The 24183-nt window shown below is 25.9% G+C and overlaps 1 protein-coding gene and 1 long non-coding RNA gene across 2 annotated transcripts in view; one reads left to right on the plus strand and one right to left on the minus strand.

The window, feature by feature from the left end:
• LOC408372 (poly(rC)-binding protein 3) overlaps nt 1–24183 on the plus strand; it is a 319750-nt gene that overhangs the window by 39054 nt on the left and 256513 nt on the right. The window lies entirely within an intron of this gene.
• Nucleotides 11028–15330, minus strand: LOC107965325. Its single transcript, XR_003305846.1, has 3 exons — nt 14805–15330; nt 14603–14742; nt 11028–11537 (listed from the first exon to the last, which is right to left on the minus strand). It is a non-coding gene; the product is annotated as an uncharacterized LOC107965325 (long non-coding RNA).

The following is a 24183-nucleotide window of genomic DNA, read 5'->3' on the forward strand; positions in this document are numbered from 1 at the left end:
TCGTGCACGTAGTCAATTTACCCTGGCTAGATGAGCTCGCTTCCCAGATGATGGATTCCTCGACAGGGATGACATCCCACCGTGGCTTCAGGAAAGTACAGATAAGCATTGGCGGAATGTCTGCGAGCGAGAGAGCGAGAGAGAGAGAGAGAGAGAGAGAGAGAGAGAACGATTACTTGCATTCAGTTACAGACGAGAGAACAGGTTGAACGGTCGTTACCATGGCGCGATATATGGCGAAAGTAGGCGAATGAACATGAGTGTATAAGTTGGGTATAGTTAACCATTTCTGCCGTTGACGATCTCCTAATGGCGTTGACAATTGGGGAGAGGGGATGAATTGAGTGGGTTTACAGGTGTGTTGTAACGATGAGATATCTTTTGATGAGATGGAAGAGAGGACTTGTTGAGGTTAGGTTGTTCCGTGTGTAATGAGTGTTATACGTTTAGTGAATGTCAGATGTAGATTTATTGGATTATACTGTTTTGGTAATGTGAAAATTTTGCTGAAGATATAATATAAAGTCTTTTTTTTTTAAGGAGTAGAAAAGTTCTTTATCACTTTCTTTTTGTAATAGAATAGTGTGTTTTATGATTGGTGAAATTAGACAAGAATCATTTTTAATTGTTTTCAATAAAATGTAATTGTAACATTAAAATGTGATTCGATTGTATAAAGTGATAAGCTACTTGTTTTCCAAATGATTATGTTGAAAATGATATGAAAAATCAATTTATAATTGCAAATTATTGTTTAAAAATTATTTCTAGATATTATAAAAAGAAAGTAATAATAGTTTAGTTTAATTACTGTTTTTTAATTTCAACAATAACATTGGAGACATTTTATTAAAAGCTATTTCATTAAAACAAATTCTCAATCAGGAATTTTTATTCATTTCTAAAATAATTGTATTTAAAATACAATAATTGTCCAATTGTTCCTAAAAACAATTGATTATCTATATTAGTTGGAAAAACATCATAAATTAAATGAATCACAAAAATTTTTAATCCAAATGTACACATACTTGCTATTTGTTCGTACAATCATTCAAATGATCAAACTTTGAATAATCGACGTTCAACTGTGTTCAGAGAACACAGCTATAATGCGATAATGATCTATAGTAAAGTTTGATGGCGAGTTCGAGCAAGAATTTCTAACGCCTAACCTTTATAGCTTAAATTCTAACCTATAAGACGAATCAAGAAAACAAGATACTTATCAATTACAGTAAAACAATCATTTTATTTATCTCGTTTGATGGATACGATAGATACAATGCAATTGTTTCTCGAGTTTGAACGACGTTCTGGAAAGTTTGATGAAAATCGAGACGGAACTGGAAGGCCCAACAATGGCCGTCACCGTGCATTATGTCGGTGCTTAAAGTGTGCACGTGTTGTTGGTGTTCTTGCTAGCACTTGTCCACGTAATAATTTAATCTCGTAACCAAAGGGAACTTTAAACTCGTTCCACGTTCAAATACGATAAATGAAACGCATTGTACTTGCGACACGTTTGACAAGTCTAAAATTAATTTCTCAGTTAAAATGGCGGAATCGAAGAACGAGAACTGATTAAAAAGAGATGCATTGACGAAATTGAAAAGTTTATCGATAATTTTCAATGAAAAATCCGTGTTATTGAATTAATTGGATATACAAGATTTCGTGTTCAATTTCAAAAGATCGTATTCAAGAATTATATCAGCTTTTTTTTTTTGAATCTTCAACGTGTAGTGTCTTATTGATTCTATTAAATTGTTACAGAAAATACATATTTAAAATTATAAAATATAATTGATTAAAATTGAATTTTTTTGTGAGATTTAAAAATTTTCAAAAACTATAATATATTTTTTTCCTATCTTTTTCTTTTTTTTTTTTTTCTAAAAAGTATTTATTCTTTCTTAGATTTTGATTATTCAATATTTCTCTTTTTTTCAAAGTTTTTTTCTTTTTTTAGTTTTTAATTATTTCTAAACTTCTTCAATAGCAATCTTATTCTTCTGAAAAGTTATTCTTTTTCTGAAAAGTTTCCAAACTTATTCAAGTTTCGTAAGTAAAAGTTTTCAGGCTTTTAAGTTTCGATTGACCTATCTCTAAGAATTAATTAAGCTTTACAGATATTACAGTCGTGTTAGAAAATAATTTTCAGACCGATGAAAGTAAACTTCGATCATTGTTTTACTGTAGTTTGAACGATATAAACGGAAAGTGGAAATTGGAAGTAGAAAGTGTTCAGATGTTACTAAAACAGCTTTAAAATTGACGATCGAGCAAACGAGCCACCTGCTGAGCTCTCTTGTTGAATACATCGGAGCTAGCGAATACCATTTTGAGCAATAGCGTGATTTTGTCATTATACGATTACGGGTTCCCCTCGTTGCTATTCTCTTCCTGGAATTATGCAGACAAATGATAATAATCTTCATATTTTTCTTATACAGAGTGAGTCATTTAAAATTACAAATTGAAATATTTTTGAAACTGTTGATTCTATCGAATAATATTTAAGAGAAAAGTTTAATGACACTTGATATTATATCATATTAAATTTATATAGTTTAACGTAAAAAAATTCGATATTAATTTTTATTTATTATTATTTATAGGTATAATTAGAATTTTCATAGATACATAAAAAGAACATTCAAACATTTTTCTTTTTTTATAGAATTATTTTCTTTTAATATTAATTTCTTAATGTACCAATTATTTATAAAAAGAAGTTATTATTTTTTATAAAAAGAACTACTTGTAAAAAAAGATTACTAGTTTGGAAGATATTTTAATGATATTCTTTGTATAGCTAGGATTATTTAAAAGAAAAATATTAATGGTATTATAGCGGTAATATTAATTAATATTAAAAAATATTTCAGAGTTTTTTCTCATTTATGATAAGACATTGATAAAGTTTGGGCAAAGAAATCTGGATTTCTTTTATTACATTTTAATTCAAAAGTTTAGGGTCATTGTTGCACTGTCCTAGTTAGTCAGTATGTAACTAAAGTTTTAGGTTTTAATTGTTAATTTGAGCAAGCTTAATTAGTTTACCAACTTCAAGTTATGAACTGTGCTCAGAAACCTCGTTGTAAAATATTTCACTTCAAATGCAGGATTCATAATGAATCACAAAGTAAAAAGATGAACTTTCAATATCTGGAAGTTAATAAATAGATATTAATATTATAATATTATATATGGATGCAAGTATTAATTATGTATTTCATCTTTGATATTATTTATTGTATGTGCTAATATTGAATAATTATGGCACATTTATAAGTAACTTATTTCATTTAAAAAATATTTAAATGTAATATATTTAAATTTGAAATGCATAAAATAGAAATTTGATTTGTTTGAAATATTTTAAAACTTTAGAATATAATTATATTAATTTTTGAAATAGATATTAAGCAAATAATCTCTAATTAAATTATCCATTTAATGAATAGTTTACTTTGAATTCTTATTAAAAATATCACTTTTGAAAATATTTAAATCATGAATTTTAGAATTTATCATTCATGGAAATATATATATATTTGAAATATTTTAAGATTAGAATATAATTGGTGTTAATTTTCCAAATGAATAGTTTCCCAATAAATTATTTACATAAATGAATCCCTTATTGAATTTTTTAAAATATCTAAATTGGAAATTCTGAGATTTTTACCACATGTTGAAACATAGATTATTTATGATATTTTGAAACACAGTTATAAAATTACTTTTCTACATAAATTCTAGAAAATTACGTCTTTGAGAATTTCTTCCATGAAATTTTTCTCGTTATTTAAATCACAAATTTTACTTTATTGTAAAAATGCAAATGATACCATATGAAATACAATTCATTATTCATCGATTCAATTCTTCGCATCCTTATACATAGAGGATTGCTCATTTTTTCACTCACAGTGTTTGCTCATACATAAATTCATTAATGGCCATGGGTTCTCGATATCGAACGAGTAATTTTGTTAATCAACGATGAATTGCAATTATCTTGGGGGAATCTCTCAATGCTATAGTATTATATAGTGTGTTATAGTTGAATGATATCGAATTATCGTGTTCAAATTCCCAATTGATCACGGTAATCTTGTTTTAGAAATGGCATAATTTATACGATCGAAAAATCTGGTAATCTCATCGATAAAGATCTCTATAATCTGTTGATTTAGGTTGCTGCATTTAAGGATGAAGCTTCGTTAATTGAAATCAATTTTAAATATAATATGTGTTTACATAGAGATTTTCTGTGAGATAGAATAAAATAAATTCATGATAAAATGTAAAAAAGAAACAAAGTCAGAAATGAAAAATAATATTATATCAAATTTAATAAAAATTATAATGTAAACAACTAAATTATTTTATTATTTTAATTCTAGTTTGAAATATCAAATTATTTTAAAATAAATTGTAACTTTTAATAATGTAAAATATATTTTAGAATTTTTGTGTAAAATAAATGTTAAATGTATATCATTATATATTATCCTATTTTAACAAGTTAAATATTATGGATCACCAGGGAGCAGCATTGTAGAACATTATTGGATATATTATATACATAATGTATGACATAAATTTTTTGGTACTTTACGCATTTACATGAAATAAATTAAATTTACAACTGATAATGCTAATTAAATATAATTATTTATGATTATTTATGATTATTATAAATTAATAAAATATTTTAAGAAATAATTTTATACAAAATTTCTCATCAAAGAAAAAAATGCAATGGTTTTAATTTTATTATTATTTCACTTTCAATTTTTAAAATATTCACTAATTTCGTTAATTCAATGATACACTTTTATCAGAATAATATTTTTTTATTTATAGAATTCAATCGTAAGATGTAATAAAAATTAAAAAAATAAATGAAAAATCCAGAAATATTAAATATTTCATGTTTTTCAAAATTAATAAACTATAAATTACCAAATAAATAAACAATAAAAATTTTCTAAAAATTTTCTATAATTTCAAGTAAAATAATTGCAAATATTTCAATTTCACAAAAATTTATAGAAAAAATTAATTAATCAAATCACTTATTCTTTTCAATTGCTATAACAACATTAAAAGCAATACAATTTTTAATCAAAAAATAAAAATTAATTCTAAAAAATTATGAAATAAATAAATTTTAAAAATTTTCTAAAAATTTTCTATAATTTCAACTAAAAATAATTGCAAATATGATAATTTTACAAAAATTTCTAGAAAAAATTAATTAATCAAATCATTTATTCTCTTCAATTACTATATATTTTTTAATTATAACATTAAAAGCAATACAATATTTTCAAAAAAGCAATAAGATTATCAAGTAAAATAAAATATCAATTTCAAGATTTTTGTTTTTATTACTAAAAAATTTTTAAATTTTTAAATCCTAATTTAAAAAATAAGAGATTAATATCGTGTCGAATCACAGTATTTACATTCCATTTTCCAATTATTATTAAACTCGATTCATCTAAATGAATATAATCTCGATTCATCCGAAATCGAAAAACCAAGACCAGATCTCGTCGAGAAAACCGCGAAAACCTCAATTATGTCCTTTAAAATGTCGGGACACGACTCTCGTTATAACATTATAAATGGAATTTCAACCGTAACCGTAACCGAATCGTAGCACGATAATTATCACTGTTAACGTTGTTCGCTTCCACCTACTTTGACCTGCCCGTAATTCCATCCTTTCCACTCGTCAAAATGGTGGAAGCAGCTCGTGAAATTACGAGGCAAGTGTCGATCATCGATAAAATTAACCGGAACGAACGATGCCGGTCGGAAGGACTGGTGTCCTCCACCTGGCTTCAAACTTAATTATCGTCTAGCAATTAAGAGGCGGCCTCTACCCCCCGTGAATTAGACAGTTTACGAACTGGAGGAAAGTTGGAACCGTGCTATAATGCAATTGGCTCGCCTCTAGCTACCTATGCACGCTTATTCGTTGATTGCGTGCCCATTCTCGAAATAGTCTTTCGAAGGGTGGATCTAACAACAGGTAGAAAATGGTAGAGAATTGGTGTGGAAGAGTGTCAGGACTTGTTGATAAGTTAATTATGTTCCAGCTTTCTTGATCCACCCTCTATGGCTCTTTGAACATGGGTATGTGAGCAGCTTCCCTTTTATCTTAAATTTTATGTTATGATTGGTCGTGTTTATGCATTTATGAAAAATCTATAGAAGCATGTCAATATATGATGATGGAGAGAATATATGTTTAAATCATTTTTAATCATTGGATTAAGGAAATTTAAATATACAGAAATCTATAGAATTTGTAAAAAAGAATTTAAAAAAAGTATATATTATAATGTAAGTAATTGAAACATAAAACAAGTTTCTATTTAAGCTGTTTGTATAAGTTCTATTTTGTATAAACATCTCAATTCAACAATCATGATGTTTTAAAAATGTGACAAAGTTGTATGAATTGATTATGAAATTAAAAGTGATTTGTAATTATTATAAATACTATTATAATATTTAAAGAATTAAGGAATAATAAATAAAATTTGAATTGCAATTTACATTCAAATCATTTACAATTTTTATATATTTGTACAAAATCTTTATAATAATTATTAATATATTATAATTATAGTAATTTCTTGAATTACAGTTTTGTTTTGATTTATATTCAAATTATAACACACTTACAATGCTCATCTTTAGATAAGATATGAAAATAAAAAAATTTGAATAATAAAATTAAAAGAAATTAATACTCTAAATAACACAATTACAATTACAAATAAATAACAAAAGAATTTATATAATTAATGAGAAAACCATTTTGATATTCTTTATAAAATAGAAGTTATAATAATTCATACAATTGTATTAATCCTTTAGGGATAATATCTGTGCAAAGTACTGACCTTGATATCATTATTAATGGCCAAAGTCAGTGCATCATATTACATTTTCATCCATTATTAATTTTCTAAAATTGAAGATAATTAAAAAAAATTAAAAAAGTCTATATTTATATTGACTATATGGAAAGAAATTAGGAATTGGGAACTCCTAATTTGAAATCCTTGAAAAGTTAAAAGAATAAATAATTGTTAAAATTATTAACAATTAAAAATAATAGTTTTAAAAAATAATTTTATAATCCTCTTATAAGTCGTGATTCATAAATTGGAAATTATTTTTCAAAGTACTATGTTTTATAAAGTAATAGAGAACCAGAAATTAGAAAATTTATTATTTTTCTAATTTATATATTTCTTACTAATTTAATGGAGAAATTTCTTTTGGTTAAATTATTGATTTTTTCATAATTTATTCTGAAAGAGATATAAGAAAATATATATGTCAAAGATATTTGGAATGTTGGTATGTATAATGCAATTATTAAAATTGATTAGAAGACTCAAAATATGTCTCAAAATATGACATCAAAAATTCCTGAAAAGAGATGTTCATAATGAAAAGTTTTAACAATTCAAATAATGTTCAACAATTATTTATTTTCAATTCTTTTTATTAAATTTTTAAAGCGTTAAATATGATGAAACATTATGAAGAAAAAGAATTTTTTAAGAATTTTTAAGAAGACTTACCTACCTAGATAGATTTACCACTTCAAATCTAATAATATTTAATCTTGTTAACTTATTCCATTAAAATATTAAAATAAAAACTTGTAATAATATCTTCTGATCAATTCTGATTCAACAACTAATACAAATAATATTTTCTTAAAGAACAGTCTACTCATATTAAATCAAACTATTATTTTGATTATTTTATTTTCTTCATCTCGAATCGTTATAAATAATGTTAAAAATGAACATTAAAATATTTCTCAAACAATATTATAACAAACCAAATGATATTTAAAATAAATAATATCACTTTGATTCAACATATCTCATTAAAAGTATGAACTGAAATAAAAACGTAAGAATAACATCTTCATCCTCGATACAACTATACAAAGAATAACATATATTAATCCATTAAAAAAATTAAAAATTATACAAAACACGAGAAAAGTCAAATTGAATATAATGAAACATTTCAAGTGATTTCATTAAATCGTTCCAACGCGTTTCATCAAGATACCAAACACTATTACTCCTTAATAACGATATCTTCACAAATCCTAATCCAGCGTTGCAAAGGGTAAGTCTAACACAGTAAGTCTTGGCATTCCAGTCGCATTAGTAAGACCCAAGAGGGAGGCGAGACAAGGTATATCGGGGTCGTGGTAGAAAATCTCACGCAAGAGAAACAGAGACAGCGCATCGAAAAGATTGAAAGAGAAAGAGAGAGCGAAAGAGAGAGAGAGAGAGAGGAGTTATTTAAAGCAGCTTTCCCTCGATCACAAACGACGTGTGTCTCTCCTCCACGAGGCGTTCCTCGAAGCGTAGACTCGCCTCGATAACCTTCTTCTCGCGACCACGCTTTGCAGGCTTGCGGCCAGTCGCGCGAGGGCTTCGCCTTTATTGGATGAGCCCGTACGAGCGCGGCTAATTATGCGATCCCCTTAAGGCCGCCACGAAACCGAAATAAACGGACTGGATTCTAATTAACTGCAATTTACCCGCCGAGTCGTTTCTATTTTCAACGCCTTCTAACCCTCTTTTCCGCCCCTTTTTCTCCCGTTGTTACGTTTCCAATCGGATTCCTCTTGGTTATTACTCGCGACGTGATAAAGATGGGAAAAATTTGGATGACGAATGATTTTATTTTGTTTTTTATTTATTTTTTTTTTATGTGGAGAGACATAGGCGTGGTTAGATCGTGCGACGTGGAATTGATGTAGATCTACGTTTGTTTGAGATTGTGTGGTATTTCTATATCTTTGGAAAGTTTTTTTTTAATTATTTGCAATTTTCTTGTCCTTTTTTTTTTCATTTTCAAATGGATTCCACGCATTCTTGGTTATTATTTACGATGTATACGATAAGGATAGAAAAGGTTTGGATAACGAATGATGAAATGTGAATTGATTATATTTTTTTTTATTTATTTGTTTTTTTTTATGGAGAGACATAGGCGTGGTTAGATCGTGCGACGTGGAATTGACGTAGATCTGTGTTTGTTTGAAATTGTTTGGTATCTTTGGAAAGTTTTTTTAATTATCTGCAATTTTCTTGTCGTTTTTTCTCTTCTTTTTGAAACGGATTCCTCGCATTCTTGGTTATTATTTGTAACGTATACGATAAGAATGGGAAAAGTTTGGATGACAAATAATAAAATCAATGAATTGATCATGTTTTTTTTATTTTATTTTTTATTTGTTTGTTTTTTTTTTTATGTGGAGAGACATAGGCGTGGTTAGATCGTGCGATGTGAAATTGACGTAGATCTGTGTTTGTTTGAAATTGTTTGATATCTTTGGAAAGTTTTTTTTTAATTATCTGCAATTTTCTTGTCCTTTTTTTTTTCATTTTCAAACGGATTCCATGCATTCTTGGTTATTATTTATAACCTGTACGATAAGGATAGGAAAAGTTTGGATGACGAATGATGAAATGTGAATTGATTATATTTTTTTTTTATGTGGAGAGACATAGACGTGGTCAGATCATGAAATTGACATAGATCTGCGTTTGTTTGAGATTATTTGATATTTTTGAAAAATTTTTTTTTAATTATTTGTAATTTTCTTGTCATTCTTTCTCTTCATTTTCAAATACAACATTCTTTATATGTTATTATATAAAGATGGGAAAAGTTTGGATGATAAAGGGATGAAATATGAATTGATTTTTTTTTTTTGATTTATTTTTTTCAATATACAATGTAGAGACATAAATATAAATGTATAAATATAGATATAAATAATATAAATAGATGTGTTGTTTGAAATTTTTAGAGAGCTTATTTTTTAATGAATTTTGAATTTTGTTTTTTTTTTTCTCTAAAACTTTATTCTATATACGAATTTATACTTTTTTTTTTGTAAATTATTGTTACAGAAACTTTTAGAGAAAAAATTTTCACAGTTTCAGAAGTAGTTGAAAATCAATCTTGCGTTAGAAAATATTCAAAGACGAAACTTCAGTGTCTTTGAAGGCTTCGAAGGCTTCATTGTCACCAAAAATTTAAATTTCTTTGAAATTTGTATTTTATCTTTAGAATTTCGAAAAAATACAAATGGTATTTATGTCGAAAATAATTTTCAAAAATATAGAACAAACTTTTTATGTAAAAATCCGGCACGATATAACACGATCTAATAGAACGTATATATGGAATGTGTGATTTGATAAATTGTGAAAAGTTTACAATTTTGAATTTGAAAAAGAATTTGAACAAAAAGAATCTTATTGCACGTTATGAGTTTAAATTATTTTATTGTATCATTTTATTGTATTATTGATCATTACAATAATATCTATATCTATTTATTGTCACAAGATATGTATTCAGAAAGGTTAGCTGTTCTGAGAATTGTTACAAGAGTTTTTTTTTTTTTTGTTACATGATAGTGCTAAATATTTTAAATTTTCAAAGATATATAGAATTAGATTAGATTCAAGATATCTCAATATTTCAAACTAGAATGAAATTTTTCAATTCTAGAAATTGGCAGCTAATTGTATTTGTTTTAATTATTGTAATTGGTTTATATTCTAGATTTTTCTGTAATTGTACATATGTTGTGCATGAAAATTTATCCTCAGATTGTCAATCAATCATTTGAATTTTAGTTAAAAGTTTTTCTTTAAGAATGTCTTGGAAACATGACAATTAATTGTCATTTTGATGGATGGAAATTAAAATTTTATTACAATGTAACATTATATTAATTGTATATAATAATTTTTAGATTAAATATTGGTAAATTTGAATTGTTTATTTTTATTATATATTATATTATTATATTATTTTTATTATATATATATATATATATATATATATATATATATTATATTATATATTTATTATATATTAATTTAATAAATTTTTATCAATTTTTATTTCTTTTAGCCTAATTGACTTTACATTTGTTTCTCAAATAAATATACGTATTTTAAATATAAGATATGCAAGGTATGCAATAAGAAAATCATTGAATTTTATGAAATATGAAATATGATTACCTTCATATTTCCTTTGAGAAACTATGCAACAATGCCAGCATCTTGTTCACTTTTAAAAACAATTTTGAAAATAGTTTCTTGAAATAACCTTCGAAACCATTTGTTGCATTAAAGTATATAAAAAGATAACTATGTTAGGACATCCTTCTTATTCTATCTAATTCTCAATAATTTTCTTCTCAAAGATAAAGGAAATAGAGAGTTAAATTCTAAAGTAAAATGTTGAATTTTGATCGGGTATCTTCTTGATTCACTTCTGCCCTTCTTTGAACTCAATGAAGAAAATTTGCCAAATCCTTGTGAAAACCCCCTAGCCTTGTGTCAATTTAAGAACTTTGTCTTATTCTCTTTATGTCAATTCTAATTTATCTTTTTCCCTTCTTCTCAATAGAAAGAGATCCTTTAAAAAGATTGATCCTTTAATAGACATGAAAATATATTAGTCAGATGTTATTAATAAAAAAGCTCACTTATTATTTCTAATAAGAAAGTAATCTTTATTTTTTTTTCTAATTCTTTAAACTAATTCTTAATACTGATAAATTGACTTATTCTATTTTGTGTAAATATTATGTATATATATTATCTGATATGATTAAGAACTGAATATGTACAAATTTTATTATTTATAATTAAAAATTGTATTATTACACACATATGCAAGTGTAGCATAGCAAAACATGTATACATAAATTCGAAAATTCAATTATATTACTTTCTTAAGATTTAATTATCAGTGTGCAATGATGAATTAATTTGGATCAATGATAGTGGAAAAATAACAAATACAAAGCTTCAGTTAATTTCCACAAGAGAAAATGAATATCAATCGACGATATTCACACTTATACATAGACAATGATTTTTATATGAATCGTTATTGCAGGATGCAAATGAAACAATATGGAAATATTCCAATATCCATTCTGTTGCAACATTCTGTACGTAATTAATTAAATATTTGGATTGTAATATAATGAGATTTATTATTATTTATTTCTGATACGTTTTTAAAGAAGTAAATTTCTTAATGATTATTATTATTATATGATTATTAATAACACAAATGAAATTAAAAAAAAAAAATTAAAAAATCAGATTAATTTGTATAAAATCATAATAAATATATATTGTAATTATAAAAAAATAAAAAGAAATAGAGTTAAATATATAATTTCAAGATATAATTGTATAATTAAATAAAGATAAAAATAATCAGTGTAGAATTATAAGAGATTAGAATTAAGAGATAAAAAGAGATTAATTTTGACCAACTAATTAAATCTATGAACATAAAAATTCATATACAGTATTAATATTAATAAGAGGATTAACAAAAAATTTCAGATCTCTACAGTACAATTTTCTTTGTTATTTTCTTGAACAGGTTAGTGAAGATTGATAGTCGTAAGATTGTGGGTAATGTGGGTGAAATTGGTTTGGACGAAGGTTGAGCAGAGAAAATTGAATTTTCTGATGGTGGTTCATTTCTTTTTTGTTATTCTTACTTTTATCTTTGTTATCGTAGTGTGACAAGATGGACTCTTATTTTCATTATTATATGCATAAACATAAGATATAATTGATAAAAAAAATATAGATTAAAATCCCTTTTGATGCATCTCTTATCCTTGTATTTTCTTAAATACGTATATTAGCAAAGATTAATGACTTTTATTATAAAGGAAATTTGTTTGGAGCAAAAATCAACTAATTATCCTTATTTTTATTTCTATATTAATTTTTGCATGCATAATATAATATTATATTCTAGTTTGACGATAGTATTTTAATTTAAATTAATTTTCAAAATAATACAATTAATTATTGAAATTAGTTTATTTAGGAAAATGACATTGATTTGCTGCTTGAAATTTTAGTCTTGTAATATAATATTAATTAATCATGGTAACAAATGAGTAATTGTTGAACAATGAAAGATAGAGTAATTAAAATATACGAGGATAATAAATAGTAAATATGTATCATAGTTAATGAATATTAACGAGAAATATCAAATATAAATAATTAAAAACGAATTATTGTTTGTTCGAATCATGTTTTGTATCTTTTTATCTCATCAGATTTGCAAACAGTAAAATACTGTCCTTTTTCTTTATGTTATAATTTTCAATATTATTATTATAAAATGAACTTTTATAGGAGATCATAATCACTCAAAATTGATAAAATATTTAAACAATTTAAAATTAAGTTTTTCGATATCACAAATTTCATTTTTCACATTTTTATATTTCATCTATCTTCCTTATAAATTTTATCAAAATATTTAATATTCATTCTTGTGTAGAATCAAGTTCAAGTCCCTAAGGATTTCAATGTTTGAAAGTAAATCTGTCGAGATTTATTCTCCAATGTTATTTTTCACAAGTGAACGCTACATTAAGAATGGAAATTATTGTCAATGTAAATTTAAAAAAATTATTGAAACTATAATTTAATTTCAATGCATTCAAGAATAAATTTTGAAATCTCAAATGTCATTTCTCGCTACGTTAAGAATGAAAATTACTTGCAGTCACTTTCAACGTAGTATTCATTTACAAATTATGCTTTTAATAGCAACCCTCGACAGTTTTACTCTCATATTTATTCTATATCTGTATCTCAAAATCTCTTTTCTTTGCCTCTTCCCTAACGATACATAAAATTTTTAACATTTGTCAATACTTATCAATACAATATCAAATTAGGAATATCCTGAAAAAACATAAATTTTAAAAATCAAAAAATTAAAAAGAAGCCACAAGATTAATTGAAATGAAATGAATAGAAACACTATTGTATTATCTATCTATCATGCTCATCATATATTATCATATATTATCATACATCAAATTTACTGCTTGACTCAATCAATTATAAATATAATATAAACATTAAAAAAAATTATCATTAATTGCAAATTGTAAATTTAAATATCTTTTATCCATAGTTAATGAAATTACACAGTCATTTTCAATGTAATATTCATTTATTTTGCAAAATATTCTCAAAAACAAATTCAAATTTTGTATCTTTTTCTTCTTATTATTTCAAATATTCTTTCAATAGACTAAAATTACTATAACGTAATCACTTTTAAAATTTTATTCTCAAATCTATTTACATCTTTTTAGCCCTTTTCTTTTTATTTCTTCCATCATTCCATATACCTTCCAAATGCAAAATTTTCATTAGCATTTGACATGAAAGTTAGAAAGAAAGAGTCTAATATTCTTTTCATTAATGAATACTTTATTAAGAACTTTATTAAATTGAATTATTATCATACAATTCACATCTAACATTTATTCAATATTTGCTCTTGAGGATTTCACTCTCAAATCTATTTATACCTCAGACTATCTTTCTATCACTTCATTTATCTTCCTTGTCGATTCACAAAATTTCCATTAGCATCTAATACTACAGCTATAAGAACTGCCCATTCTTCCACACCATAAGATAAAACAGCTTACCACGAAACACTTTACAGGTCTCTAACGCACCCCCTAAACTGAGACACGACGCCATATAATAGCTGCTTCATTTTCTCCATCCAAGTGCTTTTTGCTCCTCACCGCCCAATCTCCCAGCCATCCAGTCCAACCAAGACAACCTGAAATAACCCGTGTTATCGTATTCATCCGATTTACCTTCATTCTCATAGCAGATATCTACTCTATTTTTATCCTTAAAGTGATGGAAATTCGCCTCGAGGATCCTGATGTCAGAAAGAAGTCGTTCAGGACCGAGTGTACAGTTAACCAACCACTCGATCCTCGCCAGATTATTTACGAACGATGAACCACGTAGCTTAATGACCATCTTGCAAATTGGTTCGTATTCAGTCAACAAAGGAATCGATGATGAGGATTGTGGATCGTTTATTATCCTTTTTCCCGTTCCGGTGTGTACCTTTCTATGGAAATGAAGGATCTTTCGTTGCTTTCCATCTCGGGAGGAGGAATAATAAAATATCCTGCGTTCAATTATCGGTCGAGTTATTACGTAAATGTTGCGCCCTGTTGTATGCATAACAGGAATTTGATTTGATTGGCTGCTCTTTCTCGGCGACCAAAGATCTTTTTTTTTACTTTATTGGTGGCTCGGTTGGATTTCTTTTGGATTTAATTCCTCAGGTTTAAAATATTTTCATATTAAAGCTTAAACATTATGTTTTATTATATTACATATTTTCTTATAAATATTTTTAAATTTATAAAGATTAATAACAAGAATGGATTAATGTTGTGAAAAATAATGATGGAAATTATATTTTAGATACAAAATATAAATTTTTTTATGATCAAAATAAATACAAAAATTGATATGGAATAAAATATTGATTTATTTATTAAGTTATAGACAATTCAAATTCATATTAGATGAAGAGAGATGGTGATAAAATTTGTTCCATTTCTGTCATTTTATCACACCATGCTGTCTCGCTTCTTAAAGTTTCAATGATAATAGAGTTTTCAATAAATGGAAAGAACTTGTTAGAAAGTTTCCTGGTTTCTGTTTATAAATAATATTTATATTGCTTTAGTATTATTAAAATAATTTATACTTTTTTTAATAATTCTATTACTTCTGCGATCTTTTCATTTATCCTCTCGTATAAATAATCAAATATAATCTTTATTTACTTTAATTACTTTGATTTTATAGCATGATTCTGTTGAAAAATATCCAAGTATATACTTGATTATCTTAAAAATCTACCTATGATAAAAATCATTTGTTTATGCTGATAAATAAAAAATTAAATCTTATTGATCTGTCTATTAATTAATCTAGAACGAAATTATTTTAAAAATCAAATGAAATTTATTTCAACTTTAACTACTTTGTGACTTATATATCCATAAAAAAGTACTCAACAAAATTATCAATGATCTCAAACTAATTTTAAACTTCACAGCTCGTATCTAAGATGGTACACGTACATATAAAAGGAATTATCAAAAAAAAACTTAAATTAACCTTGTTTCCTCTATACTTACACGAAACGTCAAACAGAATTTCTGACCACGCAAAAAAAGATCGACAACGATCACGTGACGCGAAAAATATCGTTCACGTTATACCAGAAATGCAACCAACAGAACAAACTTTACGACCGTCTATAAACTCTGAATCCGTTCGCATGGCATTCCACTCTCTTTCTCTCTTTCTTTCTCTCTCTCTCTCTTCTCCCCCTATTACCTATCTATCCATCTCTATATCCGCGGTAAGTTTTGCTGAATTCTCGCGCAGCACAATGGACGCACGATAGTTTCACGTGTAAACGAAGCCAAGAGTCGTTCCGCGTATTCCCAGCTCGGCGCCACTATCGTTTTCACGATAATATATTGCCCCCTGGCGGCATTATGCTCGCGTTACGTAAAACACGTAGGGACGAAACGCGCGTAGGAAATGCTGGCAAATATTTGGACACAGTCCCGATGAATATATCGGCCCACACTGATGAACTAATGATTCATAGGTGTGCGTGGACACGAGAATCCATTCTGTCGCCATCCTTTTTTTGGATTTATTATGGCCATGCAGGGTTTACAGGTCGTAAAGTTGAGAGTTTTTGTGAATGGGGATATACTGGGGATATGCATAGAAGATTAGGTTAGTTGGAGAGGAGATTTTGTTGAGTATTTATCAAAATTGGAGAACGGAGATTTTTTTTTTCTAAAATAGATAAATGGATATAAGTATTTTTGTTTTTTTTGTCATTACTGCAGTTTGTAAATAAATTTTTATTTGAAATGATTGTTATGTAATGAAATATATAAAATGTATGTTTTAATGAGGAAATTTTTCTCATTTTTTGAAATGAAATAATGTAAATTTTTCTATTTCTATGAAGTTTTTCAATTTATAGATATAGATATTATTTTCTACAAAGAATTTTTATATTAAGAAATATAATAAAGATTGAATCATGAAGCAAGTATAATGAAATTAAACAATGAAAAAAAAGTTTGATTTTCTAGAATTGTGAAATATTATATAAGATGTTATATTCTTGAAACACCAGAATTAATTCTAGAGACCAAAATAAATACAACAATAAGAATATGGTGACATTATTTATATTACTCTATTGTTAATTTTATCTTCATCTCGTTTCATCTAACTTCAATTGCTTATAACTTAATAAAACTCAATCATAATTTTGTATATCAAATTTTATGTTTCTTTTGATTTTCAGAATCGATTCTTCAAAAATATTAACATTCTATATACATATATAATGTATATCATTTGTATCATTTAATAAATTAATAAATGATTAATAAATGATTTTATGTTGTGTTAAATTTGAAAAAAACTTTTTATTTTTCATGAAAATTGTTTTAATACCGCAAAGATATGAGCAAAACAGGAATGGCAGAATTGTTTTGAAATTCCGTTATTAATTCAAGAGAATATAATATTCTGGTTTAAAACTCGATAAAAGCTTTTGGAGGATTGCGTTATTCCACATGAATGTTCCACACAAATACATTTTGAAACAGCAACAATGTAATGATGAAGCGTCAACGAAATAGCAATAATTCTAAAAAATATAATAACTTGTTTTAACGTAAAGCTTATAATATTATTTCTTCCGTTATGACTATTTAAGTTTTTTTTAAAAATACATTCGTACAATATGATACAAATTTTACAACATAAAAATAGAATAAAAAATTTTTTTTTTCTATTTTTAATTTTAGTTGCAATTCTCCATTTTCTCTGCCAATTTATCAAAATCAAAATCTCGAGATTTGTTTTTTATTTATTTTTTATATTAAAACTTTTTAGAAAATTAACAAATACTTCTTTTTCCAATTAAAAAAATCTTCATGTATCTATATTTTCTATTAAGTTACATCAATTTTCAAAATCTTTAAAATTTTAATAAGTATTTCTTAAAATTAAAAGTTTCAATTTCAAAATTTTAATATTTAAATAGATAATTAATTAATATATTAATATCTATAATATTATTAATAATAAAATTTATTAATATTAATTTTTTAATTTTAAATTTTATCAATTTATCAAAATTGAAATTTCCAATTTGAAAATTAATATACATTTAATTATAAACAAATATCTATTTTCTTTATGCTTCATTATGTTAAACTCTCAAAATTAAACAACAAAAATTAAAATCTTCAAATATCTATTTTAAATCCTACTCATTTCTCAAAATCGAAATTTTCAATTTCAAAAATTTTAATATATACCTAAATACCTATTTTATTTATCTCACCAAAATTGTACAAAAATCTTCATTAGAAAATCTCCATTAAATTTTTCCAACTCAACCAAAATTCGAGAATAAAGAAATCGAAGATCTCCAATGAAAAAATTACAAATTTTTCTATTTCAAACTCCGTCGATCAAAATTTTCAAGCTTAAATTAAAATTAAATATCGTTAAAATCAATCGATATACCTATTCTTTTCACTCCAAAATTCTGACCATTCAATCAAAATTAAATGCTTCGATGTCGATTAATAACTTCAGATTAATAACTACTTATACAATAATCACGTTCAACTGAGAATCACAGTTCAAAACCAGTAATATTTCATCCACAATGGGAAAATGGAGACGAAGGTCGATGTAATCGTGTTTAAGAGACGGGGGGTATAAAACGTCTGACGATTTATACATCCCTCGAAACACGGTCGAATGGGATGAGTGCGCGGTATCTACTCAAAGCGGGGATTTTCTTTGAAATTTCGCAAAACGTGGGGCAAAAGGAGATAAAACGCGACGAAATTTCTTCTCTCTCTCTCTCTCTCTCATTTTCTTTTTTTTTCTTTTTTATTCGAGGGGAAGGAAAACGTAGAAACGAAATGGAGGGAAACGGTTGGGAATCTCGTTTAATAGAATCGTGTTTCTTGATACATGAACCGTGGCGAGAATGGATTTTCAGATTTATGCTTTAGAGAGGTGGTGCGGATTCGTGCGGTCCAAATACGGCCGTTTTTAATCCCATCGTTATAAAATTGTCCTCGCTTGTTCAAATTATTAACCTCGTTTCTTCTGGTCTAGAGTAATTGGTTTTTCGCTCGAACACCTTTAACTCCGCTGTTTCGAGGATGTTGAATTAAGGTATGCTTAAAATTAAATGTGAAATTATGAATTCCTTATGATTATCATTTTCAAAATTAGATGAATGGTTATTGCATTTGTGGTCTTACTTGTTTCTCTAATCCATGCATTATTTAGCAACAGTGTAAGTGTGATATAATTTATACGTTTTTTTAACTTGATATTTATTATTATATTATAGTACTATGTACTTTCTTCTTCTAAATAAATAAAATTTTGAGATAATTTCTATCACTTCTCTGTTATATTTGTGGTATGAATTTTATATAAACTATTAATATATTTATGATTTTGAATCAAATAAATATAAAACACATCACCAATTATTTTTTTCATATACAAAATTTTTAGCATTGTTTTAGCACTTAAAATCGACATTCCATATATCATAATGAAATTAATATTATGGAAATAAAATAAAGAAAATTTATTATATGCAAATAATTTCTTTAGTTAAAGTTTACTAATATTTCAAAACATGAACTGAATTTTTCATTAAACTTTTTATTATTTAATATATTTTCTATGTTCCAATTAAATTACATTTGATAATAAATTAAACTTAAAGTTTCAAGTTTCTACAAAGTATAGCTATTTATTTAAAGGAACACATGCAAAACCAGTCAAATTATTCAAAAGATCAATATTAATATATAATTGCAACTAATAATTAATTTAAATAAAAAATAAATTAAATTTAATTCCAGAATATGCAAACATAATTTGATACATATGGACTCTTTATTTGAACAAAATAAAGTATCGATCAAAATGAATTATTCAAAAGATCAATATTATCACAGTAATTATTATATAATCAATAACTTACACGATTTTCTAAATTCTCAGATTAGAGTGTTACGATTAGATGCATGAAAAGATAAGAACAAGGTAAGAACAAAAACTTGACTCGTAATTTTCACTGCAAGCCTTGTACATAAATTCGAGGATACACTTATTGCAGGGTGTAACGACGTCTAAAAAGTTGGGGGACGGGGCTGAGGAGGTTTATAAAATTCGCTTACCCCTTTTGCCGCCCGAGTGATATCATAAAACGACGGTGCAGCGTGAAATTCGAAAGGGCGACGAAAGCTTTTTAGCTCGAGGCGCGATGGTTTCCTGGACCTTGAACAGATCCTCGTAAAATACCCTCTTAGACGATCCTTCCTCGTCGAGGAAAAACATAAAGTAGGGGAAAAAATCGATAATCGTGATTAAAAGGATTTGTGAATCGCGACTCGTGTATCGTTTATTTATTTATTTATTTATTTTTTTCTTTATTTAGCTTTGTCGAGAAGATGGAGAATTGCAGAGATATCTCAATCGAGTAAAATTTTAACGATTAAAGAATAAAGTTATTCCGATTAATTATCCGAATAATTTATTATTTCGTGTAACATTAAAAGCATTAAAAGATTGTAAGAGTCAGTTGTAGTAGCTAATAAATAAATGTTAGTCGAGGATTTTAGATAAAATTATTACTTAAAGTAACTTTACTCGAAACTTCAATTAATTGACTTAATTTTCCATCTTAGTGTCTGATCTCGTTAAACGATGATACTCTTTAGGGATTAAACGAATAAATATGAAGTGGGATAGAAAAGTGAGTATTACATATGTATATATATATAATTCTGACAATAATTGTACTTCAAATTATTAACTATTAACTTATTATTTTTTATTTATTATTATTGTGAAGTTCTCTATATCAAAAAATAAAACGAATATTCTATATTCCTAATTATTTCTCTATATTAATTTTTATTATTATTATTTTTTGAATTATTATATCTGTACTATTATAATTCATTCATATGACATCAGAAGACATGGAAACTTTAATGGAGGGACAGAATCTACAAAGAGGGGATCTTAAACCTTCTTTCTCATAAATTTTGAATCCTTGAATCTGCAATTAACTTAAATGGATTATGATAAAAATGAAAATTGACGATTCTTTAATTGTTAAGTTTAAATTTTACTTTATGCAAACTTTTTTAAAGGCTTAGATTAGGTTAGATTAGGTTTTACTAAAAGGAATTCATGTGTTCTGTTATGAAATAATAAAGAAATGATATTTTTGTTAATTGATTTTTATTAATATTGTGGTATTGCTGACAAATATAAAAAGAATCAAATAAAATAAAGTTTCAAAAAATACGTATTTGATGATTTGAAAATTTCTGGCAACAAAAGTTAATTATTTCAAGGTTGAAACTTAAAATTTAAATTAGAAATTTAATTTAATTTAATCTGTTTAGAATACAACATTTTTAAAGAAAAAATTCTTTTCTTATTGATTATTAACAAGTACACATTTCTTTGTACAAATCTATCTCTTATAAATTTGAAAGACCTATTTTATAGAAAAAATAATGATATTTAAATATATAGATACTATTCATAGTTATTCAATAACTAAACAAACACTGCATATTACATGCACGCAATATTGAAAATTGAACGATTAACTTTACAACACACTTCGTTCCAACTTTTATAAAGCATCAACTTTCTCAAACCTGTTCCAACTCAATTCAACTCTCTCAAACAAAATCATCACACGTCTATTATTTTCTTTTTTTCTCCTTCTTCTTCTATCAGCAAAAGCAAGAAGACAAGAGAGGGTCCAAGAAAGGTATAGAAGGTCGAGAGGCAAGATAATTCTCACGAAGAGCGTGAAGAGCTCTCGAGACAAAGTCGATCGCGACACAATGGCGGATCAGAAAAGTTCGTTCTCGGTCTTATCTTGTGGAGAACGGAAGTGGCGGATCGATCTTCCTTTCTTCCTTCTCTTCTTGCCCTCGAGGCCTTCGATCAGGATCCTCTCCTCGAAATTCCAAAAGTTTTCGATACCTTGAAACACATTGCCAAGGGATTGTTGATACAGATTCTTCTTAACCGCGATTTTCGCGGTGAAACTATCGAATAATTTCACGTATAAAGTTTTTTTATGGTTTATACCAGGACGATTCGTGTTCGAGGTTAATTTTAGAGATTATTTTTATGTGAAAAGAAAATTCATTGTACAAATGATTATTAAAATTTTTATAATAAATAATTTATAATAAATATTTTATTTCAATTTAAATATTTTTGTTTTTATTTTTAACAGTTTTTTTATGGCTTACGATTGTGTTCGAGGTTAAGATTTTTATATGGAAACAAAATTCATTATACAAATAATTATTAAAATTTTTGTAATAAATAACGTATTTGGAAAATAAATTGTTTTAATTTATTTTATTTCGATTTGGCATTTAGATATTTTTGCTTTTATTTTCAATAGTTTTCAATTTATCGAAATATTTATAATTTATTGAAATAAGTTTCTATGCAATTCGATTAATTCCAAATAAAATTCTTATTTCATTCGTTGTGTTTGGATAATGTATTTGGAAGATTCAATTGATTCAATATTTTAATTAGATATTGGGATTATTGTTATTTTCAAGATTTAATTATAGAAATAAATTACACAAATTATTCGAATGACATTTTTATTTTATTTGTTGTATTATTTGAAATAATATATTTGAAAATAATATTTCTTTTGATATTTAGATATTTTATTATTATTTTTTATTTTTCATCAATCAATTATTTTATTATTCTCCATTATTATTATCATCTTCATTTCAAATAAAAATTGTGAAATTTTACTCGAAATCATTAAAGCATTTTCTGAAGTTTTTTTTTTATTTTTATTACGATTCAATTTCTTAATATTCCTAAAATTTTTTGTTTATATTAATCGATGGTTTATATTATAGATTAATCGATGGAAATATTTTTGGTTAACATTTTAAAATTATTCAAATGTTATTTGTTTGAATATAATTTTTTTTTTTTTTTGCTATTCATTAACGCGATTCATTAACGAGAATAGTTTTTGAGATTTAAATTATCGTCGAAACTCATAACTTTTTTCATCTCGGAATAAATTGCTGTAGGATAAGAGAAATATTTCACAATTAGATTTTTCTAAAAACATGAATTTTTTTCTATTTCAACATAAATTATTTCGAAAATATTTATATTCCATTCCTATCTAGAATTTTTTAAAAAAATTTCTTTTTCTTTTTACTATTTTAATACACATACTTATATAAAATTTCAGACTAAATCGAATACAATAAAATAAAACTCTATTATTCAAAAAACTTTCCATCACGAATCATATATTTATATTGTTTGTTAATATTCTTAGAAAAAAAAAATCATCACGAATTCATCGAATATCTGAATAATTGTATTACAAACATTCTGTTCATATCTCGCCAATAATATTCAAAATTCCTGTCACGATATAAACACCTGCGATGTGGACATGGTCGCCTACGTCATGCCCGATTAATTCAATTTTTTAATTAAAATTTCACACGCTCGCATCTATCGACCAAGCGTGCAATATTCTGCCTTCAGACACATTTTTAAAACACACCGTTCTGAGCACCGTCAATCAACGAGCTGTCATTGGCAGCGAGGCTCGCGCACCCACTAGCTTCGATTGTTCCACGAATCATAATTGTCTGTATTTAGAAAATGAAATGAAAAACAAAAAAAAATTAAAATTGCACGATATGATTTTCTAAAGAGGAAAATAATTTGCCATCAATCTTTGAAATTTTGCTCTTATTTTTGTTTTGTATCGATTAATTTAATTTTTGTTTTTTTTTTTTCGTTAATCTTGCGTTATAAATTTATTGGTATTTCGAAATAAATATAATTAATAAAAATGGTATTAAATTAATAATATTTGTTGATTTTCTTTTTCATTATATATTACAAATTTAGGTTTTTCCTTGTCCAAAATTATTTTTATGTATTAAGAGAGCAGATACTTTCTGAATCTTAATTTTGGAAAATTTATTCAATATTTTTTTTTTTTTCCTGGACTGTTTGACTCGCTGTTTCGAGATCGGTTAATAGCTCGTCTCGAAAG

The sequence above is a fragment of the Apis mellifera genome, linkage group LG12 (assembly GCF_003254395.2).
Source record: "Apis mellifera strain DH4 linkage group LG12, Amel_HAv3.1, whole genome shotgun sequence".
Classification (NCBI taxonomy): domain Eukaryota; kingdom Metazoa; phylum Arthropoda; class Insecta; order Hymenoptera; family Apidae; genus Apis; species Apis mellifera.